Source organism: Arachis stenosperma, chromosome 5 (genome assembly GCF_014773155.1).
Source record: "Arachis stenosperma cultivar V10309 chromosome 5, arast.V10309.gnm1.PFL2, whole genome shotgun sequence".
In the NCBI taxonomy this organism is placed as follows: domain Eukaryota; kingdom Viridiplantae; phylum Streptophyta; class Magnoliopsida; order Fabales; family Fabaceae; genus Arachis; species Arachis stenosperma.
In genome coordinates this window covers 92,965,982-92,991,430 of record NC_080381.1, presented here as the reverse complement: position 1 = coordinate 92,991,430, position 25,449 = coordinate 92,965,982, and the positions used below count along the sequence as shown (strand labels likewise).

At 38.0% G+C, this 25,449-nt stretch overlaps 1 non-coding gene across 1 annotated transcript; it reads right to left on the bottom strand.

Annotated features, from left to right (window-relative positions):
- Positions 1–11,731: 11,731 nt before the first annotated feature.
- On the bottom strand, positions 11,732–11,838 carry LOC130984683 (small nucleolar RNA R71). Its single transcript, XR_009088599.1, has one exon. It is a non-coding gene; the product is annotated as a small nucleolar RNA R71 (small nucleolar RNA).
- Positions 11,839–25,449: the final 13,611 nt, after the last annotated feature.

The following is a 25,449-nucleotide window of genomic DNA, read 5'->3' as shown; positions in this document are numbered from 1 at the left end:
TATACGTATAGCAACTATGGTAAATCTTATATCATTTTGAAGCCCCGGATGTTAGCTTTCCAACCCAACTGAAACCGCATCATTTGGACCTCTGTAGCTCAAGTTATGGTCGATTAAGTACGAAGAGGTCAGCTCGACAGCTTTTGCGATTCCTTCATTTCTTCATGAGTTCTCCAACTTTACATGCTTTTCCTTCATTCCCTTGATCCAATCTATGCCTCCTAGATCTGAAATCACTTAACAAACATATCAAGGCATCTAATGGAATCAAGGTGAATTAAATTAAGCTATTTTAAGACCTAAAAAGCATGTTTTCACTCTTAAGCACAATTAAAGGAGAATATACAAAACCATGCTATTTCATTGAATAAATGTGGGTAAAAGGTGATAAAATCCCCAAAAATCAATACAAGATAAACCCTACAAATGGGGTTTATCAACCTCCCCACACTTAAACCAAGCATGTCCTCATGCTTAAGCCAAGAGAGAAACAAAGCGTATCAACATTTATTCAATGTGAATAAACTATATGCAACCTAAACTATATGCAACTATCTATATGAATGCAATTGCTTGGTCAAAATAAATTAATTCCCAAGAAGCATATATGCACAAGGGCTAAAGGACTAGCAAGTCTAATCCAAAATTGAATTGAGCTATTAAATATTTTTACAAACTTGCATGAAAAGTGATACTTATAGATGGAAACATGTAATTGAGCATCAAACCCTCACCGGATGTGTTTGCGCTCTATTCGCTCAAGTGTTTAGGGTTGATTCTCTCAATTCTCCCCTATTTCATGCTTTCTAAGATTTGTTTTTCTTCTAACAATCAACATATATTTCATGCATGCATACATCTATCATGAGGTCTTTTCTTTAGGTTGTAATGGGGCTAGGGTCAATGTAGGATGCATATATGGTTAAATGAGCTTGGAATTTGAATCTTTGATAAGCTTAGACTTCCCACCTAAGCTATATAATGACCTATACAGTTAAGTACTAATCTAACTACCCATTCCTTACTTTTTCACATACTCATGCATTTTCTTTTCGCTTTACAACACATATGCATTGATCTTTATTGGACTTTACTTTGGGGCATGTTGTCCCCTTTTTATTTCTTTCTTTTTCTTTGTTTCTTTCTTTTTCTATATTTTTTTTCTTTTCCATATTGTTTTTCTTTTTTTCTTTTCTTTTTCTTTTGTTTTTCTCATTTTTCTTTTTTTTCTTTCTATGTACAACAACATCAATGCAAAAGGTTTTACATTTGACCAATACATGAGTATGTACCCAATTCCCAATAGTTTTCAATAAAAATACAAAATACACCCCTTTTTCCCAACCAATGTCCCAAGTTTTCCCATTTTGAATGATGCTCACACACACTAGCCTAAGCTAATCAAAGATCCAAATAAGGACATTTATTGTTTTCCGCTTTAGGCTTGTAATGTGCTAAATTAAGAACAAGTGGGTTAATCGTAGGCGCAAATTGGCTAACAATGGAAGATAAAAGGTAAGGCTATTTGGGTAAGTGAGCTAATGAAATGATGGCCTCAATCATATAAATGCATGAATACACAAAATAATGGAAATAGAGAATTAAACAAATCAAAGATCACAATCATAGAAAGAGAATAATGCACACAAGAAGGAAAATAAGTGGTTATAAGATGTAACCACACCATTAGGCTCAAATCTCACTTGCTTGTGTTCTCAGCTCAAAACATGATCCATAACATATATAATTCAAGCAAGTTTTATGAAAAATTTTCACTCAAATCAATTGAGATGCCCTATAGATAATTTTCTCGAAAAATTTCATTATTTTGACTAAGCTTATTGTGTATATATTTGCAAAAATAGAAAAATGAAAGTAACAATCCTAAAATCCTAAAATGAAATGTAGAAGTGTTGAGATTAGAAATTTGTCACCTAAAATCGCGACCGGTCGGATAACCTTAAAAATTAAAAACAAGTAGCTAATAAAAATTAAAAACAAAAATAAAAATAAATAAACAAGTAAAAGAAAATATTTACAATAACCAATAATAAGGCACACGTTTGCAATTCCCCGGCAACGGCACCATTTTGACGAGCGAACTTCTGTTGGTAAAGAAATTCACAAATATATAATCGCATTGTAAGTATAGTTTCTAAACCAACAAAAATCCTTTCGTACAAAAGTTTGGTTGTCACAAGTAACAAAACCCAATAAAATTTATAAACCGAAGTATTCAAACCTCAGGTCGTCTTCTCAAGGAATTACAGGGAGGTGTGTTTTATTGTTGGTTATGGAAAATAGTATTTTTGGGTTTTTGAAAGGTTTGAACAAGAGAAATAAATTGCAGGAATTAATAAATCAATAGCTAAGAAAACTCTTGGCAAGGTATGAAAATTAGAAGTCATATCCTAGTTATCCTTATCAATTGTAATGAGAATTGCTCGTTGCTCCCACTTAGTCAACATCTAACTATGAAGGTAAGTCAAGTGGATAAATCAATATGAATCCTCAAGTCCTAGTCAATTCCCAAAGAAGGACTAGTGTTAGTAGAATTCAAGTCAATTAGCAACTTCCAATTATCAATCAACAAAAGAGTTTGATAACTCAAGAGTCTCTAATTTCTCAACCAAAGCCAAGAATATAGAAAGCTAAATAAAAATCATATATCTGAAATACCTCAAATTGCATTAATAAAAGAAACTAAATCTAACATGGAAAAATTTATAAAGGAAATTGGGAAAATAAATAAAAGAAACATTGAACCTGTAATTTGAAAAGAAGAAATCCTAAATCCTTTAAGAGGAATCCTAATCCTAAAACCTAAGAGAGAGAAGAGAGCATCTCTCTCTCTAGAAACTACATCTAATCCTAAAATTATGAATAATGAATGTTGTGTTCAGTATCTCCTGCATGTTCCCTGGCTTTATTCTGTGTTTCTGGGCCAAAAACTGAGTCAAAACGCGGACCGAAATCGCATTCAGCGTTTCTTGAATTTTTTGCAGATCGCGAATGTCATGCGTATGCGTCGGTCACACGTATGCGTCATTTGACGATTTTCCTCTCCACGCGTGCGCATCAGGAACGCACTTGCGTCGTTGCACGAACTCGAATCCACGCGTACGCGTCAGGCACGCGTACGCGTCGCTGTGATTTTCTTTATTTCGCGCGGTCGCGTGAGCCATGCTTCCGCGTCGGTGTTCGCTGGTCATCTCCTTGGTTTCTTGTGTTCCTTCAATTTTTGCAAGCTTCTTCTCCATTCTCTAAGCCATTCCTGTCCTATGAAGCCCAAAACACTTGGCAGACGGATCATGGCATCGAATGGTATAAAGAAGAATTAAAATACGTGATTAAAAGATCTCTAGGAAGCAAGTTTTCAACCATAGAACTAAACTAGGAAGGAATTGTAAAATCATGCAAATCATATGAATAAGTGGGCAAGAATTTGATAAAAACCACTCAATTAAACACAATATAAACCATAAAATAGTGGTTTATCATCAGTCTAGGCTATGCTTACAACGAACGTGTATTTTGTGAAATTCTAGATCGACAATAATTCTCATCTATCAATATGCATTGGTACTTTTGTATGTATCTTAATGGAAAATAAAAGAAAAACAAAAGAAAAAATGTAAAAAAAAAAAGAAGAAAAGGAAAAAAATAGATAAAAAGAAAAGAACAAGAAAAATGAAGCAATAAAAAGGGGACAAAATTCCCCAAAGTAGAATAATAATAACAACGCATATGGAATGTGAATTGAAAAGAGAATGCATGAGTATGTAAAGAAGTGAGGAATGGGTAGTTAGGTTTGCTTTAAATTGTATAGGTTGTAATAGGTTAGGTGGGAAGTTTAAGTTAATCAAAGATTCAAATTTCAACCTCACTTGACCAAACACAATCTTACCTTAACCCTAGCCCCATTACAACCTTGTGGAAAGTCCTCATGATATTTGTATGAATGCATTGAATAATTGTTGATTGTTAGATGAAAAACAAATCTTGGTAAGCATGATTAGAGGAGAATTGAGTGAATCAACCCTATATACTTGAGTGACTAGAGCGGATACACATCCAGTGAGGGTTCGATTGCTCAATTACATGTTTTCACCTATAATCATCTCTTTTCTTGCCCCTTTGTAAATTCTTTTCAATAACTCAAATCAATTGTGGATTTGATTTGGTTGTCAATACCCTTAGCCCCTATGTTCATACAAGCTTTCTTGGGGATTGATTTATTTTGACCAATTAGTTGCATTCATTTAGATAGATTGCATGTAGGTAGATTGCATATAGATAGTTTGCATTGAATAAATGTTGATATCCTTTGTCTCTTTCTTGAGTTTAGCATGAGGACATGCTTGGTTTAAGTGTGTGGAGGTTTGATAAACCCCAATTTTGTGGTTTATCTTATGTTGAATTTGGTGGGTTTTATCAAATTTTTTCACATTTATTCAATAAAATTGCATGCTTTTGTAATTCTCCCTAATTTTGTGCTTAAGAGTGCAAACATGCTTTTTAGGCCTTAAAATAGCTAAATCTAATTCACTTTAATTCCATTCGATGCCCTGATATGTTTGTTGAGTGATTTCAGCCTTATAAGGTAAGGATTGGATGAAGAGGTGAAGAGAAAAGCATGCAAAGTGGAGAATTCATGAAGAAATGAGGTTTTGCTGAACTCAAAGCCACATGCACGCGTCATCTCACGCAAACGCGTGAAGAGGAGAGCTGTCAGCGACACGTACGCGTCATGCTCGCGCATGAATGAGGAGGCATTTTCAAGGCGATGCGCACGCGTCGACCACGCACACGTGTGACGCTGATCACGTGACCTCATTAAAGTGAATACGCTGAGGGCGATTTCTGAGCTTTACAGGCCCAAATCCAACTCATTTCTGATGCTATTTGATCCATAATTCAGGATTGGACAAAGAGGGGAGCAATTAGATTAGCTTAGGATCATACTTTAGGTAGTTTCTAGAGAGAGAAGCTCCCTCTTCTCTCTAGAATTAGGATAGAATTAGGTTAATTTCTCTTAGATTTAGGGTTTAATTCTTGTTTTTATCTTGTTTTCTTTTTAATTTCTTGTTCCTACATCTTCATTCTCTTAGTTTACATTGTTAATTTCTCCTTTGAGCCACTATTATGTTTATGAGCACTCTTGTTGGATTTGGATTTTCCCTAATGCAATTTAATGTTTCATGTTCTTTATTATTTAATTGAGTTGGTATTGCTATTTTCTTGCATTGGGTAGTTATAGATTTATTATTCTTGCAAATTTATGATACTTTCCTTTTATGCCTTCCAAGTGTTTGACAAATTGTTTGGTTGGACTTTAGAGTAGCTTTTTGAGCATTCTTGGCTTGGAAAGAGAAATTAGGCAATCTTAAGTCATTAATACCCAACTTATGTTAGTGATCTAGAGTTGTTATATAATATTGTTTCCATTGACTCTAGTCTCTTGCTAATTCAATTAGTGAGTTGATTGGAACTTTTGGATTGAGATTAACTAGTTTTATTTTACTTTCTCCCTATGTTGAAGATAACATTGTACCTTCTTCCGATGTTGAAGATGACTAAATAGGATTAGATCTTGTTAATCATTATATGATAATTAATGACTAGGATAGAAAGCCTATATTATCAATCCTTGCCATGAATGTCTCTCTTCAGTAATTGCTTTCTTTAGTTGTTTGATTTACATTTCTTGCCTTTTTAATTTCTCGTTTTATCAACCCAACCCCCCATGGTACTCATAACCAATAATTGAGCACTCGATTGTGATTCCTAGGGAGAACGACCCGGGACTAATACTCTCGGTTATCTTTATTAGGTTGGACTTGTGACAACCAAAAATCAAACTTTGATTTGAGGATCGATTGTCGGTTTGGACTATGCTCACAACGAAATTATTTTGTTAAATTTTTGAACTAGTATAAATCCTCACATCAGTACACAAAAATGTCATTTTTACACTCATGCGTACGCGGCAGATGGCATGCATATGCAGGGACCCGTTTCTGCACCATAAGCTCGCATACGCGGATGGTGCGTGCATACAGGACAATGTCATTTTTCAACATCATGCGTACGCAGAAGGCATGCGTACGCATAACCACCCTGTTTTGCTAGAATTATATTTTTGAGTTTTTAAGCGTTCCTATAGCTTTCTAAACCTTCGTAACACTTGTTTAAGATCTTCTAGCTAGTGTTTAGGCTTTGGGACAATAGAAGGAGTATTGGGTGAATAAAAAAGGTTATTTTCGGTTTGAATCTAGAGACGGTGGTCTAAGTTTGGGAAGTTTTATGGATGGATTAACTAGAGCGGATTGGTAGAGTGTCATATTGATGGTAATTGAAAAATAAATACGAATGATGAATTATGAAAGGTTGAGAATGGTGAATTTGATAAAGATATATAGTGATCACTGAGATTGAGCAACACATTATTAATATACTATGATTTGGTAAGTCGTTATGAGCCTGGTAAAGATGGAGGTTAGATCCCGCTTGTTGAGGTCGCGCCTCCGGCATAGGGGCTGTGGCAGTACCCCGCCTACGTTGTGATGTGAGGACTGAGGCAGTGTCCCGCTCACATAAGCTTTTCTACCATAAGAGTGAACTCAGGCACTATAACCCGAAAGAGTGAGCCAGGCACTATATCCTAAGATTAAAAGTGAGCCGGAAACTATATCCCTGGGTGAGCACAAAGTGAGCCGTGCACTATATCCCAGGAGTGCACAAAGTGAGCCGAGCACTATATTCGAGGGGCCTAGAAAAAAGGCAACATCCCACGTGGATGTGTCGGGTTGGCAGTTGAATCGACAAGTGATATCACAGCCAATAGGACAGGCATTCATCATATGCATTCTCTGTATGTTTTCTTGCTCTGATTAAATGCATTTTGCCTAAATGACTAAAATGCCTAATTGCTAAATGAATTACTTGTTGTATATGAACTCTTCTTGTATTTTACTTGTTTGTGTTTTGCTGGGATTAAGGAGGTTCGGTAGGCGGTGGCGATAGGATCGCGTGGAGGTTAGGTTGGTGAAAGCTGTGAGATAGCATGGTATTTATTGGTTAGAAAATCTTTAAATTTAGATGACCCTTTTTGCCTATGGCTTACGGAACCTTATATCTTATCTATTTGGCACTGTTACCACACTAAGAAACCCCAGTTTTCATACCATATATTGTTATGTTTTTCAGATGCAGATCGCAACCCACCTCAGTAAGTGTGCGGATGGTGACAGAGCGGAGGATGGCTCAACTTTACTTTTTTATTTTGTTGTAATATCTCTCCCCTTTTGCATATGGTTGCCTTAGAGGCTTTAGTAATTGAAAACTTTGAGAGATAGGACATAGTTGTTTTATAATCAAAACTCTGTTGTATCTTTTGTTAAACTAATCGGCCTAAACTCCACAGGCTATAGCTAGTCTCCTTTTGGATTTTGTATATATATAACTTGCTTACTTTATCTACTACCTTGTGTATCCTGGAGTTGTTTACAAGGTTTTATATATTATGTTTTGTTCTTATCGTGCCAACGTGCTTTAGTTATCGTATATGAATGGTTCGCGCTTTGTATCTTTGTATTATATATCACTGGTCATCTTTTCCTGCATCGGGATTCTAGTCTTAATATTTCTTGATTATATACTATTGTGTGGAGCATTAGAAATGTCGTGATGCGTTATCATCCTTTGCTTTACGGATAGAGATAAGGTTTAGGGTGATAGGGTGTTACAGAATATCTCATTTCGATATCAGACAACACTCGACTTAGGTAATAAATTTCCCTTTCATGCCCTTCCTCATTCTTTTGAGCTTAGCATACAACCAATTTTATTTGTCGAAGCCGCAACATACAATTTTAAAGGTTCAAAAGGTCAGACTATTGTCATTACGGGTGCTTTCGTTAAAAAATCCTTAATTGAATCGAATGTCTGTTGATGTTTTTCTGTCCATAAATATTGGGAAACATTTTTAAGCTTCACGAAGGTCGAAAAGATACGTGTTTGACCAGATAAATTAGAAATAAATTAACGAAGAAAATTAACTTTCCCAAAAACAATTGAACCTTTTTTTTATTTAGGAGGTGGCAATTCTAAAATTGCTATCACTTTATTTTGATCAATAGTAATTCCTTTCTTTTGTACCACTGATGAGCGGATAATTTATACGCTTTTTGGCATTGTTTTTAGGTAGTTTTTAGTATGATCTAGTTACTTTTAGGGATGTTTTCATTGGTTTTTATGCTAAATTCACATTTCTAGAATTTACTATGAGTTTGTGTGTTTTTCTGTGATTTCAGGTAATTTTTGGCTGAAATTGAGGGACCTAAGCAAAACTCTGATAAGGAGGCTGACAAAGGACTGCTAATGCTGTTGGAATCTGACCCCCCCTGCATTCGAAATGGATTTTCTGGAGCCACAGAACTCTAAATGGTGCGCTCTCAATGGCGTTGGAAAGTAGACATCCAGAGCTTTCTAGAAATATATAATAGTCTATACTTTATTCGTAATTAGATGATGTAAACTGGCGCTCAACGCCAGTTCCATGCTGCATTCTGAAGTCAAACGCCAGAAACACGTCACGAACCAGAGTTGAACGCCCAAAACACGTTACAACTTGGCGTTCAACTCCAAGGGAAGCCTCAGCTCATGGATAGATCAAGCTCAGCCCAAGCACATACCAAGTGGGCCCTGGAAGTGGATTTCTACATTAATTACTTACTTCTATAAACCCTAGTAGCTAGTCTAGTATAAATAGGACTTTTTACTATTATATTTTCATCCTGGATTGTATTTTTGATCCGGTGATCACGTTTTGGGGGCTGGTCATTCGGCCATGCCTGAACCATCATCACTTCAACATGATGAATATGATGATCCGTGACACTCATCATCAGTCTCACCCATGAACGCGTGACTGACAACCATTTCCGTTCTACCTTAGACTGGGCGCATATCTCTTGGATTCCTTATTCAGAATCTTCGTGGTATAAGCTAGAATTGATGGCGGCATTCATGGGAATCCGGAAAGTTTAACCTTGTCTGTGGTATTCCGAGTAGGATTCCGGGATTGAATGACTGTGACGAGCTTCAAACTCGCGATTGTTGGGCGTGATGACAAACGCAAAAGAATCAAGGGATTCTATTCCGACATGATCGAGAACCAACAGATGATTAGCCGTGCTGTGACAGAGCATTTGGACCATTTTCACTGAGAGGATGGGATGTAGCCATTGACAACGGTGATGCCCTACATACAGCTTGCCATGGAAAGGAGCAAGAAGGATTGAAGGAAGGCAGTAGGAAAGCAGAGATCCAACAGGGACAAGCATCTTCATACACTTATCTGAAATTCCCACCATTAATTTACATAAGTATCTCTATCCTTTTTTATTTATTTATTTTCATATACTATAATTTCTTAATAGAGTTGAATCCGCCTGACTGAGATCTACAAGATGACCATAGCTTGCTTCATACCAACAATCTCCGTGGGATCGACCCTTACTCACGTAAGGTATTACTTGGATGACCCAGTGCACTTGCTGGTTAGTTGTGTGGAGTTGTGACTAAGAGTGATTCACGTTTGAGAGCGCTACCAAGTTTTTGGCGCCATTAATGATGATCACAATTTCGTCCACCAAGTTTTTGGCGCCGTTGCCGGGGATTGTTTGAGTATGGACAACTGACGGTTCATCTTGTTGCTCAGATTAGGTAATTTTCTTTTTATTTTTCTTTTCAAAAAAGTTTTCAAAAATCTTTCAAAAGTTTTTTTTTTCTTTATTTTCGTTTTTCTAAAGAATATTTTCGAAAAAAAATAAAAGAAAATACAAAAAAATTAGAAAATCATAAAAACCAAAAATATTTTGTGTTTCTTGTTTGAGTCTTGAGTCAATCTTTTAGTTTGGTGTCAATTGCATATTCATATTGTTCTTGTATTTTTTCAAAAAATTCATGCATTCATGGTGTTCTTCATGATCTTCAAGTTGTTCTTGATAAGTCTTCTTGTTTGATCTTAATGTTTTCTTGTTTTGTGTTGTTTGTTGTTTTTCATATGCATTTTTGCATTCATAGTGTTTAAGCATTAAAAATTTCTAAGTTTGGTGTCTTGCATATTTTCTTTGCATCAAAAAAATTTTTCAAAAATATGTTCTTGATATTCATCATGATCTTCAAAGTGTTCTTGGTGTTCATCTTGACATTCATAGTGTTCTTGCATGCATCTTGTGTTTTGATTCATAATTTTCATGTTGTGAGTCATTTTCATGTTTTTCTCTCTCATAATTAAAAATTCAAAAATAAATATCTTTTCCTTAAATTTCTCATAATTTTCGAAAATTTGAGTTGACTTAGTCAAAAAAATTTTACAATTAGTTGTTTCTTAAAAGTCAAATCAAATTTTCAATTTTAAAAATCCTATCTTTTCAAAACTTTTTCAAAAATCAAATCTTTTTCATTTTTATCTTATGATTTTCGAAAATTTAAAAATATTTTTCAAAAATATTTTTCTTAATTTTATCTTTATTTTCAAAAATTATGCTAACAATTAAGAAAGGTTCAATCTTTAAATTCTAGAATCATATCTTTTAGTTTCTTGTTAGTCAAGTAATTAATTTTAATTTTAAAAATTAAATCTATCTTATCTTATCTTTTATATCATATCTTTTTCAAAATTTTATCTTTTTCAAAAATTTGATTTTAAAATATCTTTTCTAACTTCTTATCTTCTTATCTTTTCAAATTTGATTTTAATATCTTTTTCAACTAACTATTTAACTTTTTATTTGTTTCTTATCTTTTTCAAAACCACCTAACTACTTCTCCCTCTCTAATTTTCGAAAATATCTCACCTCTTTTTCAAAATTCTTTTTAATTAATTAACTAATTGTTTTAAAATTTTAATTTTAATTCTATCTCATCTTTAATTTTCGAAAATCACTAACTCATTTTCAAAATTTATTTTCGAAATTCCTTCCCTCTCCTCTTCTTCTATTTATTTATTTATTTACTAACAGTTCTCTTCACCTCTCTTCATCTCAAATCACTACCTCTATCCTCACCCTTCTGTTTGGATTCTCCTTTCTTTATTCCCTTTCTTCTTCTACTAACAATAAGGAACCTCTTTACTGTAACATAGAGGATTTCTCTTCTCTTCTTTTCTTGTTCTCTTCTCTTTCATATGAGCAGGAACAAGAAAAAAGGCATTCTTGTTGAAGCTGATCCAGAACCTGAAAGGACTCTGAAGAGGAAACTAAGAGAAGCTAAATTACAACAAACCAGAGACAACCTTGCTGAAATTTTTGAACAAGAAAAGGAGATGGCAGCCGAATCTAACAACAATAATACAAGGAGGATGCTTGGTGATTATACTACACCTACTTCCAAGTTTGATGGAAGAAGCATCTCAATTCCTGCCATTGGAGCCAACAATTTTGAGCTAAAACCTCAATTAGTTACTCTAATGCAATAGAACTACAAGTTTCATGGACTTCCATCAGAAGATCCCTACTAGTTCTTAACTGAGTTCTTGCAGATCTGTGAGACTGTTAAGACTAATGGAGTAGATCCTGAAGTCTACAGGCTCATGCTTTTCCCTTTTGCTGTAAGAGACGGAGCTAGAGCATGGTTGGACTCTCAACCTAAAGATTGCCTGGACTCCTGGGATAAGCTGGTCACGGCCTTCTTGGCTAAGTTCTTTCCTCCTCAAAAGCTGAGCAAGATTAGAGTGGATGTTCAAACCTTCAAACAAAAAGATGGTGAATCCCTCTATGAAGCTTGGGAAAGATACAAGCAGATGACCAAAAGATGTCCTTCTGACATGTTTTCAGAATGGACCATGATAGATATATTCTATTATGGTCTATCTGAGTTCTCTAAGATGTCATTGGACCATTCTGCAGGTGGATCCATTCACCTAAAGAAAACGCCTGCAGAAGCTCAAGAACTTATTGACGTGGTTGCAAATAACCAGTTCATGTACACTTCTGAGAGGAATTCGGTGAATAATGGGACGCCTCAAAGGAGGGGAGTTCTTGAAATTGATGCTCTGAATGCCATATTGGCTCAGAACAAAGTGTTGACTCAGTAGGTCAACATGATTTCTCAAAGTCTGAATGGATGGCAAAATGCATCCAACAGTACTAAAGAGGCATCTTCTGAAGAAGAAGCTTCTGATCCTGAGAACCCTGCAATAGCAGAGGTAAATTACATGGGTGAACCTTATGGAAACATCTATAATTCATCATGGAGAAATCATCCAAATTTCTCATGGAAGGATCAACAAAAGCCTCAACAAGGCTTTAATAATGGTGGAAGAAATATGCTCAGCAATATCAAGCCTTATCCATCATCTTCTCAGCAACAGAAAGCGAATTATGAACAGAGTACCTCTAACTTAGCAAATTTAGTCTCTGATCTGTCTAAGGCCACTTTAAGTTTCATGAGTGAAACAAGGTCCTCCATCAGAAATCTGGAGGCACAAGTGGGCCAGCTGAGTAAGAAAATCACTGAAACTCCTCCTAGTACTCTCCCAAGCAATATAGAAGAGAATCCAAAGAGAGAGTGCAAGGCCATTGATATAGTCAATATGGCCGAATGCAAGGAGGAAGGGGAGGACATGAATCCCAATGAGGAAGACCTCATGGGACGTCTCCCAACCAAAAAGGAGTTCCCTATTGAGGACCCAAAGGAATCTGAGGCTCATATAAAGACGATAGAGATTCCATTAAACCTCCTTCTGCCATTCATGAGCTCTGAAGACTATTCTCCCTCTGAAGAGGATGAAGATGTAACTGGAGAGCAAGTTGCTTTATATCTAGGAGCCATCATGAAGCTAAATGCCAAGTTATTTGGTAATGAGAGGAAGCATGAACAGCTTCTCTCAATGCAGAGTCAAATAGAGCCCCCACAATCAAACTCTAAGTTTGGTGTTGGGAGGTCCCAACAATGCTCTGAACATCTGTGAAGCTCCAGGAGAGCTCACTGTCAAGCTATTCACATTAAAGAAGCGCTTATTGGGAGGCAACCCAATTTTTATTTATCTAATTTTATTTTTCTTTTTATTGTTCTTTTATATTTTATTAGGTTCATGATCATGTGGAGTCACAAAACAAATACAAAAACTAAAAACAGAATCAAAAATAGCAGAAGAAAAAGCACACCCTGGAGGAAAGGCTTACTGGCGTTTAAATGCCAGTAAGGAGCATCTGGCTGGCGTTCAACGCCAGAACAGAGCATGGATCTGGCGTTGAACGCCAGAAACATGTAGCAATCTGGCATTTAAACGCCAAGATTGCACACTGAGGAAAGCTGGCGTTCAACGCCAGAAACATGCTGCAGATGGGCATTGAACGCCCAGAACAAGCATAAAGCTGGCGTTGAACGCCCAAAACAAGCATCAATTTGGCGTTCAAATGCCAGGATTGTATGCAAAGGCGTTTTACATGCCTAATTGGTTCAGGGATGTAAATTCTTGACACCTCAGGATCTGTGGACCCCACAGGATCCCCACCTACCTCAACTCACCTTTTCTCTTCTTCACCAATCACCTCAATCTCTCTTCCCCATTACCTCTTCACCACTCACATCCATCATCTCTTTCCCACCCAAACCCACCATACATAGCCGAATACACACCTTTCTTCCTCTCCTCCGTATCTTCTTCTTCTTCTTCTACTCTTTCTTCTTTTGATCGAGGGCGAGCAACATTCTATGTTTGGTGTGGTAAAAGCATAGCTTTTTTGCTTTTCCATAACCATTGATGGCACCTAAGACTAGAGAAACCTAAAAAAAAAAGAGGAAGAAAAAGGGAAGACAATTGCTTCCACCTCTGAGTCATGGGAGATGGAGAGATTCATCTCAAGGGTCTATAGCTCAGTGGTAGAACATTTGACTGCAAATCAAGAGATCCCTGAGATACCTCAGGGGATGCACTTTCCTCCCAACAACTATTGGGAACAACTCAACACTTCCTTAGAAGATTTGAGTTACAATGTGGATCAATTAAGGTTGGAACATCAAGAGCACTCCATCATTCTCCATGAAATTAGAGAAGATCAAAGAGCAATGAGGGAAGAGCAACAAAGGCAAGGAAGGGACATAGAAGAGCTTAAGGACATCATTGGTCCTTCGAGAAGAAGACGCCACTAAGGTGGATTCATTCCTTGTTCTTATTTTTCTGTTTTTTTTTTGTTTTTATGCTTATTATGTCATCTATTTTTGTGTCTCTACTTCATGATCATTAGTATGTAGTAACTATGTCTTAAAGCTATGAGTAAATTCCATAAATTCTTCACCTCCCTTAAATGAAAAATGTTTTTAACTCAAAAGAACAAGAAGTACATAAATTTCGAAATTATCCTTGAATTTAGTTTAATTATATTGATTTGGTGATAATAATTTTTATTTTCTGAATGAATGCCTGAACAGTGCATAATTTTTATCTTGTTGTTTATGAATGTTAAAATTGTTGGCTCTTGAAAGAATAATGAACAAAGAGAAATGCTATTGATAATCTGAAAAATCATGAAAATTGATTCTTGAGGCAAGAAAAAGCAGTGAAAAAGCAAAAGCTTGTGAAAAAAAAATTTGGCGAAAAAAAAAGAAAAAAATTAAAAAGAAAAAGAAAAAGAAAAAGCAAGCAGAAAAAGCCAATAGCCCTTAAAACCAAAAGGCAAGGGTAAAAAGGATCCAAGGCTTTGAGCATCAATAGATAGGAGGGCCCAAGGAAATAAAATCCAGGCCTAAGCGGCTAAATCAAGCTGTCCCTAACCATGTGCTTGTGGCATGCAGGTCCAAGTGAAAAGCTTGAGACTAAGTGGTTAAAGTCGTGATCCAAAGCAAAAAGAGTGTGCTTAGGAGCTCTGGACACCTCTAACTGGGGACTTTAGCAAAGCTGAGTCACAATCTAAAAAGGTTCACCCAGTTATGTGTCTGTGGCATTTATGTATCCGGTGGTAATACTGGAAAACAAAGTGCTTAGGGCCACGGCCAAGACTCATAAAAGTAGCTGTGTTCAAGAACCAACAAACTTAGCTAGGAGAATCAATAACACTATCTGAAATTCTAAGTTCCTAGAGATGCCAATCATTCTAAACTTCAAAGGAAAAAGTGTGATGCCAAAACTGTTAAGAAACAAAAAGCTACAAGTCCCGCTCATCTAATTAGAACTAATATTCATTGATATTTTGGGAATTATAGTATATTCTCTTCTTTTTATCCTAATTTATTTTCAGTTGCTTGGGGACAAGCAACAATTTAAGTTTGGTGTTGTAATGAGCGGATAATTTATACGCTTTTTGGCATTGTTTTTAGGTAGTTTTTAGTATGATCTAGTTACTTTTAGTGATGTTTTCATTGGTTTTTATGCTAAATTCACATTTCTGGACTTTACAATGAGTTTGTGTGTTTTTCTGTGATTTCAGGTAATTTCTGGCTGAAATTGAGGGACCTAAGCAAAACTCTGATAAGGAGGCTGACAAAGGACTGCTAATGCTGTTGGAATCTGACCTCCCTGCACTCAAAATAGATTTTCTGGAGCTACAAAACTTTAAATGGCGCGCTCTTAACGGCGTTGGAAAATAGACATCCAGAGCTTTCCAGCAATATATAATAGTCTATACTTTATTCGTAATTAGATGACGTAAACTGGCGCTCAACGCCAGTTCCATGCTGCATTCTAGAGTCAAACGCCAGAAACACGTCACGAACCAGAGTTGAACGCCCAAAACACGTTACAACTTGGCATTCAACTCCAAGAGAAGCCTCAGCTCGTGGATAGATCAAGCTCAGCCCAAGCACACACCAAGTGGGCCCTGGAAGTGGATTTCTGCATCAATTACTTACTTCTGTAAACCCTAGTAGCTAGTCTAGTATAAATAGGACTTTTTACTATTATATTTTCATCCTGGATTGTATTTTTGATCCAGTGATCACGTTTTGGGGGCTGGCCATTCGGCCATGCCTGAACTTTCATCACTTATGTATTTTTTAACGATGGCATTTCTACACACCATAAATTAAGGGTGTGGAGCTCTGCTGTACCTCAAGTTTCAATGCAATTACTACTATTTTCTATTCAATTCCGCTTGTTCTTATTCTATGATATTCGTTGCACTTCAACATGATGAATGTGATGATCTATGACACTCATCATCATTCTCTTTATCCTTTTGCACACTGTCACTGCGCCCAACATTCGTGAGTTTGAAGCTCGTCACAGTCATCCCTTGCAAGACCCTACTCGGAATACCACAGACAAGGTTTAGACTTTCCAGATCTCAGGAATACTGCAAATTAGTTCTAGCCTCTACCACGAAGGTTCTAATCTCACGGATTCGAATGGTGTATTGACAGGAGAGGCAAGTCAAACTCATGGATCAGAAACCCAAGAGATACGCACTCAAGCTGTCGCCCAATGACTACGTTGAGCTCAGATAGAACGGAAGTGGTTATCAAGCATGCGTTTATAAGTTTGAGAATGATGATGATTGTCATGGATCATCACATTTATCCTATTGAAGTACGAGTGAGTATCTTTGAATGGAAGCAAGCTGATTGAATAGAAAATAGTAGTAATTGTATTAATTTATTGAAACACAGCAGAGCTCCTCACCCCCACCTATGGGGTTTAGAGACTCATGCCATAGAAGATACAATATGAAATGTAAAAAATGTCATAAGTCCCTAAATGAATCTCTAAAAGTAGTTTTTATACTAAACTAGTAACCTAGGTTTACAAAAAAAGAGTAACTAAGTGTAGATAGTGCAGAAATCCACTTCCGGGGTCCACTTGGTGAGTGATTGGGCTGATCTTTGAAGCTTTCACGTGCATAGGCCATTCTTGGAGTTAAACGCCAGCTTTGGTGCCAGTTTGGGTGTTTAACTCCAGTTTTGGTGCCAGTTCTGGCGTTTTACGCCAGAAAAGGGTTTCTAGCTGGCGTTTAACGCCTGTTTGGGAAATCAAATCTCGGGCAAAGTATAGACTATTATACATTTCTGGAAAGCCCAAGATGTCTACTTTCCAACGCAATTGAGAGAGCGCCAATCGGGCTTCTGTAGCTCGAGAAAATCCATTTCGAGTGCAGGAGGGTCAGAATCCAACAGCATCTGCAGTCCTTTCTCAGCCTCTGAATCAGCTTTTTGCTCAGGTCCCTCAATTTTAGCCAGAAAATACCTGAAATTACAGAAAAACACACAAACCCATAGTGAAGTCCAGAAATGTGATTTTTGAATAAAAATTAATAAAAACATATCAAAAAGTGAATAAAACATGGCAAAAACTATCTGAAAACACTACCAAAAAGCGTATAAAATATCCGCTCATCACAATACCAAACTTAAACTGTTGCCTGTTGATGAGCGGATAATTTATACGCTTTTTGGCATTGTTTTTAGTATGTTTTTAGTATATTTTAGTTAGTTTTTAGTATATTTTTATTAGTTTTTAGTTAAAATTCTCTTTTCTGGACTTTACTATGAGTTTGTGTGTTTTTCTGTGATTTCAGGTATTTTCTGGCTGAAATTGAGGGATCTGAGCAAAAATCTGATTCAGAGGCTAAAAGGACTGCAGATGCTGTTGGATTCTGACCTCCCTGCACTCGAAGTGGATTTTCTGGAGCTACAGAAGCCCAATTGGCACGCTCTCAACGGCGCTGGAAAGTAGACATCCTGGGCTTTCAAGCAATGTATAATAGTCCATACTTTGCCCGAGATTTGATGGCCCAAACCGGCGTTGCAAATCAGCTTCAGAATTCCCAGCGTTTAACGCTGGAACTGGCATAGAAATTGGAGTTAAACGCCCAAACTGGCATAAAAGCTGGCGTTTAACTCCAGGAAGAGTCTTTACACGAAAATGCTTCAATGCTCAGCCCAAGCACACACCAAGTGGGCCCGAAAGTGGATTTTTCTGTCATTTACTCATTCTTGTAAACCCTAGGTTACTAGTTCACTATTAATAGGATCTTTTGACATTGTATCTGTACCTCATGACACTTTACACGTTTCTCGTTGTATCTTCTACAGCATGAGTCTCTAAACCCCATGGTTGGGGGTGAGGAGCTCTGCTGTGTCTTGATGGATTAATGCAATTACTACTGTTTCTGATTCAATCATGCTTGCTTCCGTTCTAAGATATCACTTGTTCTTAACCCGGATGAATGTGATGATCCGTGACACTCATCATATTCTCAACTATGAACGCGTGCCTGACAACCACCTCCGTTCTACCTTAGATTGAGTAGATATCTCTTGGATTCCTTAATCAGAATCTTCGTGGTATAAGCTAGAATTGATGGCGGCATTCAAGAGAATCCGGAAGGTCTAAACCTTGTCTGTGGTATTCTGAGTAGGATTCAATGATTGAATGACTGTGAGGAGCTTCAAACTCGCGATTGTGGGGCGTTAGTGACAGACGCAAAAGAATCACTGGATTCTATTCCAACATGATCGAGAACCGACAGCTGGATAGCCGTGCCGTGACAGGGTGCGTTGAACATTTCCACTGAGAGGATGGGAGGTAGCCATTAACAACGGTGAAACCCTACATACAGCTTGCCATGGAAAGAGCCTTGCGTGTTTGAAGAAGAAGACAGTAGGAAAGCAGAGGTTAAGCAGACAGAGCATCTCCAAAACCTCAACCTGTTCTCTATTACTGCAAAACAAGTACTTGTTTCATGTTCTTTTGCTTTTTACAATCAATCCTGATAATCTTTGATATCTTGACTAAGAGTTACAAGATAACCATAGCTTGCTTCAAGCCGACAATCTCCGTGGGATCGACCCTTACTCACGTAAGGTATTACTTGGACGACCCAGTGCACTTGCTGGTTAGTTGTGCGGGATTGCAAAGTGTGATGGCAATTTCGTGCACCAAGTTTTTGGCGCCGTTGCCGGGGATTGTCCGAGTTTGGACAACTGACGGCTTATCTTGTTACTTAGATTAGGACTGTTTTATTTTTGTTGGTTTAGAGTCTTTTATTTGAGTCTAGTTTCATATTTTAAGTTTGGTGTCCATTGCATGCCTTTGTTTTCTTTTAATTTTTCGAATTTGCATGTTTTTAGTCCTTTCTTGTTCTTTAAAAATTCTAAGTTTGGTGTCCTCCTTGTGTTTTTCCTTTAAAATTTTCGAAAATTTGTGTTTGGTTTTCTAAAAATTTTAAGTTTGGTGTCATTTTGTTGTTTTTCTCTTTCCTCATTTCAAAAAAAAAAATCAAATCTTTTTCAAAATAATTTTCAATCATATCTTTTCAATTGCTGATTTCAAAATCTTTTTAATTAACTCATTGATTCAGTTTTCAATTTGCTTTGATCTTATTTTTTTTGTTAATTTTCGAAATTTTATTTTATTTTCTATTTATTTTATTTTATATTTTTTTCGGTCACTTTAAAAAAAATAAATAAATAAATAAATAAATAAATAATCTACTTGCAATCCATATCATTTCCCTTTCTCCATCATGGACCTAAGTGGAATTGAGCAGTCCAGAAGGACTCTGGGGTCATATGCTAACCCCATTACACCTGCATATGGGAGTAGCATCTGTATACCTCCCATTAAAGCAAGCAGCTTTGAGCTAAATCCTCAACTCATTATCATAGTGCAGCAGAATTGCCAGTATTCCGGTCTTCCACAGGAAGAACCTACTGAGTTTCTGGCACAATTCTTACAAATTGCTGACACAGTACGTGATAGAGAGGTGGATCAGGATGTCTATAGGCTATTACTGTTTCCATTTGCTGTAAAAGATCAAGCTAAGAGGTGGTTGAATAACCAACCTACAGCAAGCATAAAGACATGGAAACAGTTATCAGACAAATTCCTGAATCACTTTTACCCTCCAAAAAGGATGACACAGCTAAGGCTGGACATCCAAGGCTTTAAACAAGAGGATAATGAATCCCTTTATAATGCCTGGGAGAGGTATAGAGGTTATGCTAAGAAAATGCCCCTCTGAAATGTTTTCAGAGTGGGTACAGTTAGACATCTTCTACTATGGGCTTACAGAAAAAGCTCAGATGTCTCTAGACCACTCAGCTGGTGGATCTATACATATGAGGAAGACGATTGAGGAGGCTCAAGAGCTTATAGATACTGTTGCTATAAATCAACATTTGTACTCTAGCAATGAGTTCTCTACAAAAGGAGAAGTTATGGCAGTAGCCACTGATCCTAATCCTCAAGAACAGATGGTTGAGCTTAATCAGCAACTACACCTGATGACAAAACAGTTAGCAGAATTTAAAGAGATGCTCCAAGAAACTAAAATTGCTAACAAGAACATAGAATCACAATTGAATCAGACAAAACAGTAGCTATCTAAACCGATAACAGAAGAATGCCAAGCAGTTCAACTGAGGAGTGGGAAGACATTGAATAATACTGCTCAAAGTAGCAAAAAGTCAATGAAGGAACAATTAACAGAGGATAGCCAAACCACTATCCAAAATCCCTCTGAGGACAGTAAGAGCCTAGAGAGGAATACTATTGGCGTTCAAACGCCAGAAAAGGGGGGAAAGCTGGCATTAAACGCCCATTCCCTGCCCAGTTCTGGCGTTCAAACTCCAGAAAAGGGGGAAAAGTTGGCGTTAAACGCCCATTTTCCACCCAATCCTGGCGTTCAAACGCCAAAGGGGAACCAGACACCTGAGAGTGCTGATAGTAACCCCTCTAAAAAGGCTTCTCCAACCACCTCTGTAAGGAATAAACCTGCAGCAACTAAGGTTGAAGAATATAAAGCCAGGATGCCTTATCCTCAGAAACTCCGCCAAGCGGAACAGGATAAGCAATTTGCCTGCTTTGCAGACTATCTAAGGACTCTTGAAATCAAGATTCCGTTTGCAGAGGCACTTGAGCAAATACCTTCTTATGCTAAGTTCATGAAAGAGATCTTAAGTCATAAGAAGGATTGGAAAGAAACTGAAAAAGTGTTTCTCACTGAAGAATGCAGTGCAGTTGGTGCGCGAAATTGTGAACAATACTTTTCACAACTCTCATAATCCCCGGTCATGAACTCCAAGAACTTGGTAGCTCAATTCCATGGCATTACACAACTTCGCACAACTAACCAGCAAGTGCACTGGGTCGTCCAAGTAATACCTTACGTGAGTAAGGGTCGATCCCACGGAGATTGTTAGTATGAAGCAAGCTATGGTCATCTTGTAAATCTTAGTCAGGCAGACTCAAATGGATATGATGATGAACGAAAATAATAAAAGATAAAGATAGAGATACTTATGTAATTCATTGGTAGGAACTTCAGATAAGCGCATGAAGATGCTTTCCCTTCCGTCTCTCTGCTTTCCTACTGTCTTCATCCAATCCTTCTCACTCCTTTCCATGGCAAGCTCGTGTAGGGTTTCACCGTTGTCAATGGCTACCTCCCATCCTCTCAGTAAAAACGATTGCATATGCTCTGTCACAGCACGCGGAATTCAGCTGTCGGTTCTCGGTCAGGCCGGAATAATATCCATCGATACTTTTGCGTCTGTCACTAACGCCCTGCCTGCTAGGAGTTTGAAGCACGTCACAGTCATTCAGTCATTGAATCCTACTCAGAATACCACAGACAAGGTTAGACCTTCCGGATTCTCTTGAATGCTGCCATCAGTTCTTGCCTATACCACGAAGACTCTGATCTCACGGAATGGTTGGCTCGTTTGTCAGGCGAGCACTCGGTTGTCAGGCGATCAACCATGCATCGTGCAATCAGGAATCCAAGAGATATTCACTGGAGCCTTGGTTGCTTGTAGAACGGAAGTGGTTGTCAGTCACCTTGTTCATAAGTGAGAATGATGATGAGTGTCACGGATCATCACATTCATCAAGTTGAAGGACAAGTGATATCTTGGACAAAGAACAAGCGGAATTGAATAGAAGAACAATAGTAATTGCATTAATACTCGAGGTACAGCAGAGCTCCACACCTTAATCTATGGTGTGTAGAAACTCCACCGTTGAAAATACATAAGAACAAGGTCTAGGCATGGCCGTGAGGCCAGCCTCCCAATGATCTAAGAACTAGATGTCCAAAGATGATCAAAGGATCTAAAAATAATCCAAAGATGAAAATACAATAGCAAAAGGTCCTACTTATAGAAAACTAGTAGCCTAAGGTTTACATAGATGAGTAAATGACATAAAAATCCACTTCCGGGCCCACTTGGTGTGTGCTTGGGCTGAGCAATGAAGCATTTTCGTGTAGAGACTCTTCTTGGAGTTAAACGCCAGCTTTTATGCCAGTTTGGGCGTTTAACTCCCATTTGGGTGCCAGTTCCAGCGTTTAACGCTGGGATTCCTGAGGGTGACTTTGAACGCCGGTTTGGGCCATCAAAGCTTGGGCAAAGTATGGACTATCATATATTGCTGGAAAGCCCAGGATGTCTACTTTCCAACGCCGTTGAGAGCGCGCCAATTGGGCTTCCGTAGCTCCAGAAAATCCACTTCGAGTGCAGGGAGGTCAGAATCCAACAGCATCTGCAGTCCTTTTCAGTCTCTGAATCAGATTTTTGCTCAGGTCCCTCAATTTCAGCCAGAAAATACCTGAAATCACAGAAAAACATACAAACTCATAGTAAAGTCCAGAAAAGTGAATTTTAGCTAAAAACTAATAAAAATATACTAGAAACTAACTAGATCATACCAAAAACATACTAAAAACAATGCCAAAAAGTATATAAATTATCCGCTCATCACAACACCAAACTTAAATTGTTGCTTGTCCTCAAGCAACTGAAAATCAAATAAGATAAAAAGAAGAGAATATGCAATGAATTCCAAAAACATCTATGAAGATCAGTATTAATTAGATGAGCGGGGCTTTTAGCTTTTTGCCTCTGAACAGTTTTGGCATCTCACTCTATCCTTTGAAATTCAGAATGGTTGGCCTCTTTAGGAACTCAGAATCCAGATAGTGTTATTGATTCTCCTAGTAGAGTATGATGATTCTTGAACACAGCTACTTTGTGAGTCTTGGCCGTGGCCCAAAGCACTCTGTCTTCCAGTATTACCACCGGATACATACATGCCACAGACACATAATTGGGTGAACCTTTTTTAGATTGTGACTCAGCTTTGCTAAAGTCCCCAATTAGAGGTGTCCAGGGTTCTTAAGCACACTCTTTTTGCCTTGGATCACAACTTTATTCTTTCTTTTTCTTTCTTCTTTTTTTTTTCGGTTTTTTTTTCGCCTCTTTTTTTTTTATATATATTCACTGCTTTTTCTTGCTTCAAGAATCATTTTTATGATTTTTCAGATCCTCGGTAACATGTCTCCTTTTTCATCATTCTTTCAAGAGCCAACCTTCATGAACCACAAATTCAAGATACATATGCACTGTTTAAGCATACATTCAGAGAACAAGAGTATTCCCACCACATCAAAATAATTAAACTATTATAAAATTCAAAATTCATGCAATTCTTTTCTTTTTTTCATTTAAGCACGTTTTTATTCAAGAAAGGTGATGGATTCATAGGACATTCATAACTTTAAGGCATAGACACTAAGACACTAATGATCACAAGACACAAACATGGATAAGCATAAGCATAAAATTCGAAAAACAGAAGAATAAAGAACAAGGAAATCAAAGAACGGGTCCACTTTAGTGATGGCGGCTCTTTCTTCCTCTTGAAGATCCTATGGAGTGCTTGAGCTCCTCAATATCTCTTCCTTGTCTTTGTTGCTCCTCTCTCATGATTCTTTTGATCTTCTCTAATTTCATGGAGGATGATGGAGTGTTCTTGATGCTCCACCCTTAGTTGTCCCATGTTGGAACTTAGTTCTCCTAGGGAGGTTTTCAGTTGCTCCCAATAGTTTTGTGGAGGAAAGTGCATCTCTTGAGGATTCTCAGGGATCTCATGATGAGAGGGGTCTCTTGTGTGCTCCATCCTTTTGTTAGTGATTGGCTTATCCTCATCAATGGGGATGTCTCCCTCTATGTCAACTCCAACTGAATAACAGAGGTGACAAATGAGATGAGGAAAGGCTATCCTTGCTAAGGTAGAGGACTTGTCCGCCACCTTATAGAGTTCTTGGGCTATAACCTCATGAACTTCCACTTCTTCTCCAATCATGATGCTATGAATCATGATGGCCCGGTCTAGAGTAACTTCGGACCGGTTGCTAGTGGGAATGATTGAGCGTTGAATGAACTCCAACCATCCTCTAGCCATGGGTTTGAGGTCATGCCTTCTCAATTGAACCGGCTTGCCTCTTGAGTCTCTCTTCCATTGTGCGCCCTCTTCACATATGACTGTGAGGACTTGGTCCAACCTTTGATCAAAGTTGACCCTTCTAGTGTAAGGATGTTCATCTCCTTGCATCATGGGCAAATTGAATGCCAACCTTACACTTTCCGGACTAAAATCCAAGTATTTCCCCCGAACCATAGTAAGATAATTCTTTGGATTTGGGTTCATACTTTGGTCATGGTTCTTGGTGATCCATGCATTGGCATAGAACTCTTGAACCATCAAGATTCCGACTTGTTGAATGGGGTTGGTAAGAACTTCCCAGCCTCTTCTTCGGATCTCATGTCGGATCTCCGGATATTCACCCTTTTTGAGTGAAAAGGGGACCTCGGGGATCACCTTCTTCAATGCCACAACTTCATAGAAGTGGTCTTGATGCACCCTTGAGATGAATCTCTCCATCTCCCATGACTCGGAGGTGGAAGCTTTTGCCTTCCCTTTCCTCTTTTTAGAGGTTTCTCCGGCCTTGGATGCCATAAATGGTTATGGAAAAACAAAAAGCAATGCTTTTACCACACCAAACTTAAAATGTTTGCTCGTCCTCGAGCAAAAGAAGAAAGAAGAGAGTAGAAGAAGAAGAAATGAGGAGAAAGGGAATGGCTGTGTATTCGGCCAAAGGGGAGTGAGATGGTGTTTAAGGTGTGTGAAAGTGAAGACGTGAAGGAGGGTTTATATAGGAGAGGGGGAGAGGGTTGTTCGGCCATTTGAGGGTGGGTTTGGGTGGGAAAGTGGTTTGAATTTGAATGGAGGGGTAGGTGGGGTTTTATGAAGGATGGATGTGAGTGGTGAAGAGAAAGAAGGGATTTGATAGGTGAGGGGTTTTTGGGGAAGAGGTGTTGAGGTGATTGGTGAAGAAGAGAGAGAGAGAGTGGTAGGGTAGGTGGGGATCCTGTGGGGTCCACAGATCCTGAGGTGTCAAGGAAAAGTCATCCCTGCACCAAATGGCTAGCAAAATCACGTTTTGTGCCATTTCTGGCGTTAAACGCCGGGCTGGTGCCCATTTCTGGCGTTTAACGCCAGCTTCTTGCCCTTTTCTGGCGTTTAACGCCAGTCTGGTGCCCCTTTCTGGCGTTAAACGCCCAGAATGGTGCCAGGGCGTTAAACGCCCAACAGCTAACCTTACTGGCGTTTAAACGCCAGTAAGTGCGTCCTCCAGGGTGTGCTGTTTTTCTTCCTGTTTTTCA